This window comes from Ixodes scapularis, unplaced genomic scaffold (genome assembly GCF_016920785.2).
Source record: "Ixodes scapularis isolate PalLabHiFi unplaced genomic scaffold, ASM1692078v2 PGA_scaffold4__175_contigs__length_147842914, whole genome shotgun sequence".
Classification (NCBI taxonomy): Eukaryota; Metazoa; Arthropoda; class Arachnida; order Ixodida; family Ixodidae; genus Ixodes; species Ixodes scapularis.
The window spans coordinates 62,743,785-62,749,784 of record NW_024609879.1 but is presented as its reverse complement, the minus strand read 5'-3'; positions in this window follow the sequence as shown (position 1 = coordinate 62,749,784).

Here is a 6,000-nt window from a genome sequence, read left to right as displayed (position 1 = left end):
TGCCGGACTCACGATTAGGGGGCCTCTTCGACTTGGTGTCTGGGCGGTAGCTGGTGTGCGCGGGAGCACGAGGCGTGTGGCGTCCGCGTTGAGGCTGGTTGGGTAGCTGGTCGGGGAGCTCTCTGAAAACCTCAGACTCGAATCCTCGACGTCTGGGATAGGACTGCCGTCCTACAGTTCCCTCTCGCGACGACGTGGAAGAGTTCCAGTCTATCGAAAATGAGGTGCTGGTGTTCGGGGAGCATGTCATCCCAGTAGAACCGATGGCGGGGGAGATGCCTGATCTCATGGACATCTCTCGTGGAGAAACTTATGGTGTCCTGGGCGAGGTCGCTCAGAATGTCGTTGGCATGACGGACCCTCGCTCCGGCATGGGTGGTGGGGGCTCTATCAGAGGTAGTTGGATTGCGCTGGTGGCTCTGGTAGAAATGATTCTCGTAGAAGCCATACCTCCGGCGGTGGCAGGGGGAGGCCTCCGGCGATGCTGGAAGCGATCTCTCGGCGCGTCTGTGGATGTTCGAGCTCACCGTGCCGACGTTCGAATAGCTCGCGTTCACAGTTTTGCGAGAGAGACTGTTGAGACTGCTGGCCGTGTGGGGCGAGATTGGCCAGGCCATCGACGATTGGAAGCAGGGCAGCTCCCAAGGTTCAGGCGAAGGAGGCAGAAATTGCATCCCATGTCTGTTGGACGAGGGTGGCGCGTTGGCGCGTTTGACGAGGAGGCATCCTTCTCCTTGGCTTTTTCTTTTGTCATGTTGAGAAGCTGAGAGGCGTGGCAGTGCCGGCGACGGTAAAGCCCCTCTATCCTGGGAAAAGTGGCGCCGTTCATTGTTGTTAAATGCTCGAGGCACGTGCGACGCGCTACTTCTGGGAAATTCATGCCGTCTGAAATAGCTAAGTGTTGCGCTGTGCCGCCATGATCTTCCCAAGGGCTGCACGTTGCACGTGCCTTGTGCATCGACGAACATTGCGCTACTTTTGAAACATGAAGGGGCTTTAGGCGGCGGGTGCCACTCGGTTTGAAGAAGGGTCTCGGCGCGGGAAGGAAAAGAAAAAAACTCGGACACCCTTCTGACGTTTCCTCGCTCCTTCCACCACTCTCAGCCCGAGCATATATATATATATATATATATATATATATATATATATATATTGTATATATAATACAAAACGCCAATGTCAAACCCCTGACTTTTTTTTTTCTTTCTGTGTTGTTTCAAAACTGTCACTCGCGACACGTTTCACACTAAATGAACAACATAAAGATTATTAATGAACAGCAGGGCCCATTAAAGCCCCTTCATGTTTCAAAAGTAGCGCAAAGTGCGTCGATGCACGAGGCACGTGCAACGTGCATCCCTTGGGAAGGTCATGGCGGCACAGCGCAGCACTGAGCTAGATTTCAGACGCCATGTTCTTTCCAGAAGTGGCGCGCTGAACGTGTCTCGCGCGTTTCCACAACAATGAAGGCGCCACTTTTCCCAGGATACAGGGGCTTCAGGGCCCGTTTGCTCGAAGCGCTAACCGCGGCTAAAGTTAGCCGCAGTACCTAGGAGAGGGATTCTGAGATCATGTGACAGGGATCGGTAGGGATGCGGGAAAACATGGCGGTGCCCCGCAAAGTGAGCGCCGCTCGCTTCGGAACTAATATGTCGTTGTAGCTGCAATATCGCGCGCGTTAGTCAGTAACTAATGGTGCAGGAGGCTTTCGCTTTGCCTTACCTCACTTAAATCGCAAAGCATGAGCAATGACCTCGCCGCATTTTTTAGATAGTATTTCGATTCTGGCCATTCTTAAGCCCAAAATGAACACGATAATTGTCGGCACGCATGGAAACGTCTTTGGAAAGTGGATTGCCTTGACTCAATCGGCCTTGTATCGATAGCACACAAATTTCCCAAGCACCGAGGTGCATGCTACGAGTGTAGTTGCAGGCATTGCGCGTGCTGGCGTATGCAGTAGTAATATACCCGTTGCTCTGGGCAGGGGGCGCGAGCGCGTCCGGAAGACTTACGCAAGACGCGACCAAGTTTTGCTGGCTGCATCATCCGTGTGGCGCTGTAACGTTCGATTTTGCACGTGCCACGTTCGAATACAAGCCGCTGTCAGCATCTGTAGATGTGCGGTAACAAAACGTCTAAAAAAAGTTTAAAAAAAAAGAACAGAATTATGCTGCTTGCGGTCGCAGCGTTCCATTAAACATTCCTTTCATATTTGCTTTCTTTCACAGCTTCCGCGAGCACGTATATTTCACTTTACGTGATAGTGAAGCCGAAGCTACTCGGAAAAGCGCGTCATCCTGAACGATGCTCGCACTGCACGAGCGCGCGTGCTTGGCAGGGACGCGGAAAGCTCGCAGCTCGCTCTTGTAGCCTCTGCTACGCTGGAACTTAGAATGGAACTGAGTAGAAAAAACTCTAGTGGGGAAGCGTATTGATGCATGTTCGAAACGCGAGCCAAATATTCTATTTTGCTCGCCTGCAGCGCTGCTCAAAACTTGTGAGCTACGGGCCTATCGTTCTAAAGGAAAAAGTCTAAAACAAATTTTGCCTTGCACATGCGTTCGTCCAAGTCTTATAATGATTATTTACTTCGAATCTTTTATAAGAGGAAGGACAGCGAGCGCGGACCATAGAATTACACTTCCAGCGTTCTTCTCGATGCTTGGGTAATTTAGAAAAAGGTCTGTTGGGGCGGGACGCTGGTCTTCTTTTGTGTACTATTAATATCCGGTCGATTGAGTCAAGGCAATCCGCTTTCCAAAGACGTTGCCATGCCGACAATTATCGCGTTCATTTAGGCTTAGAAAGGCCAGAATCGAAAGACTATGAAACAAATGCCGCGAAGTCATTGCTCGTGCTTTGCGATTTAAGCGAGGTAAGGCAAAGCGAAAGCCTCCTGCACCATTCGTTGCTGACTAACGCGCCCGATAGTGCAGCTACAACGACATATTAGTTACAAAGCGAGCGGCGCTCACGCACCGGGGCGCCGCCATGCTTCCCGGCATCCCAGCCCCCAGTCACGTGATTTCAAACTCCCTCTCCTAGGTACTGCTGCTAACTTTAGCCGCGGTTAGCGCTTCGAGCAAACGGGCCCAGGTTTTCTTTTCCGCCAGCTCTGCATGATGGCCAATTTACCTCGTTTCTTTATACTGGCTACTGCATGTCAGGAACATCGGTGGTTTTGATAGAACCGAGTTGGATGGACATCTGAGAATTCGAAGTTATTGGTTAATACACTGAAAGCGACACGTACTGAATACATGTAGCGATGTAGGAGTGTGGCAGATTTAGAAATATAGAATTTTTTTAATTATAAGCTCGACCACTAATTCAATCTGAGTATTCTTAATCCTAAAGTCAGATTGAATGGAAATATGTAACCAGATGCACCACTCGCTGACAGTAACTCTGTCAAATGGCCACAACAATTTAAGATCCCTCCTCCAGGTCATACTTCAGAAAAACTAATAGTTTATTTTTCGGTTAATATTGGTTAAAACCGGTTACCGGTGAATAATTTACGGTTCCGGTTACGGTTATGGTTTTTATAAATATCAAATAACGGTTTCGTTCCGGTTACGGTTACAGAAAAAATTTCGTTCCTAAACGGTTTTCGGTTTCGGTTACGGTTACGGTTTGAGTCCCTGGTATAAGCCAAACCAGAAAAAACGAGAGCGGGCGCGGTTGTATGTTCGAAACACACCCAAATGTCCGGCAGTCGGATCATCATGAAGGGAACGAAGTACATCAGAGCGTAAATGTCGCGGGATCATGAGAAGCAGGGGTTGTCCTGTGGGTTCATAATTGCGACGATATAGAACTCTCCCGACAATTGCATACATACGTTCCATTTTCGCTGCTCTGGTCCGTGGCAAAGAATGCTGTAAGAGTCGGATGATCCTCCGCAGTTTCGGATCGTTACGTTGTTCCGTTGCGATGCCCATTTGGAGGGATAAGGCTTGGACAGGGATCTCGGTGGCATCCGTGTCATCGGTGGTGGTAGGTTGTAGAGGGCAGCGAGACAAAGCGTCGGCATCTTGGTGGGCGTAGCCTGCCTTATAAACTATCTCAACATCATACTCCTGTAGACGAAGTGGCCATCTAGCGAGGCGTCCTGATGGGTCTTTTATTTTGGTCAACCAGCAGAGAGCGTGGTGGTCAGTCACTACTCGAAAGCGTCGCCCAAATAAGTATGGTCGAAACTTGGTTATGGCCCATATTATAGCCAAACACTCTTTCTTTGTTGTAGAGTAGTTTACCTCCGCTCTAGTGAGCGTGCGGCTAGCATACGCGATGACCTGTTCCTTGTCATGTTTCTTCTGGATGAGGACAGCACCAATTCCATATCCGCTTGCGTTTGAATGTATTTCTGTGGGAGAGCGGGGGTCAAAATGGCATAGTATTGGGTCATTCGTCAGAGACAGCTCTAAGGATTTGAAGGGTTCTCTTGGTCTTCCGTCCATTTGAACGCTGTATCCTTTGAGAGAAGGCGATTTAGAGGTGCTGCACGGTCAGCGAAATCTTGGATAAAGCGACGGAAGTATGAGCAGAGGCCCAAAAATCTTTTCAGTTGTTTAACGTTGAGTGGCCGGGGAAATTCCGAGACAGCTCTTATCTTGTCGAGGTCAGGACGAATGCCGTCTGCGCTGACGGTGTGACCCAAGATATGAATTTGGCGGCAAGCAAGATGGCATTTCTTAGTATTAAGTTGGAGACCCGCTGTCTTAATGCATTCTAGGACGGATTGCAATCGTAAGAGGTGCTCTTTAAATCTGGCAGAGAAGATGACAACATCATCTAAATAGCACAGGCATGTTTGCCATCTTAAACCCCTCAATAAATCATCCATCATCCTCTCGAACGAGGTAGGAGCGTTGCATAAACCAAACGGAAAGACTTTGAATTCATAGAGCCCGTCGGGAGTTATGAAGGCTGTTTTCTCTTGATCTTGGTGATGTATTGGTATCTGCCAATATCCGGATCGAAGGTCTAAAGAGGAAAAATATTCGGATCCTTGTAAGCTGTCTAAAGCGTCGTCGATTCGTGGTAGAGGATACACGTCTTTTTTGTGACATTGTTTAGGCGTCTGTAATGTACGCAAAACCTGCATGACCCATCTTTTTTCTTGATTATAACTACAGGTGAGAACCAGGGACTTGATGATGGTACAATTATGTTCTTTCGGAGCATGTCTTTAACATGCTGATCAATTAAGGCTCGCTCTGAAGAGACGCGTGAAGGTCTGTGTCGAACTGGTGGAGCATCGCCGGTATCAATTCGGTGCTTTACAGAGGTTGTTAAACCTAATGGACCGTCGTCGATGTCAAAGCATGAGGAGTATTGTTTCAATAAATCCAACAGTAGTCTTTGATAATCCCTCGGTAGTTTGTTTATCAACCATGGATGATAAAGAAGAGACGGAGTCACGAAATAAAGTAGACGAGCCTAATAATGTTTCAGTGCACGGCAGAAGAGTAAACACTGGAGAAGTGGGCAGAGGATAAAGAAAGGCTAAGCAAGTTCCAGTTGATAAACGTTGAGGCTCGTTTGACATGTTGGTGATAGGGACTGTGGCCGTGCCATTGGTCAATGTCGATAATGAAAATGGAAGGGCTAGGTTCTTGGGTAACAACATGTCACGGCAAAGTTCCACAAGGACATTGCCATTATAGTCGCCGAAAAAAAAACTTATTTACCGCCGTGACAGAAATGGTACTCAAAGACCGAATGACATAGTCATGACTCAAACATAGCTTCCTTACTTGAACCGTGTCTAGGTCATAGTCATCATAATTCTCTCTACCAATATTAAGCAACCCAGTGCCGCAGTCGATGAGCGCGTTGCGTTGTGATAAGAAGTCCCATCCCAAAATAAAATCATTGCTGCAGTGAGGAACAACAGTGAAAGACACCACGGTAACTTTGTCTAGAGTGATGCGAGTGGTACACAAGCAACATGGCGAGAAAAGTGAACGATTGGCACCTTGCAATAACCTG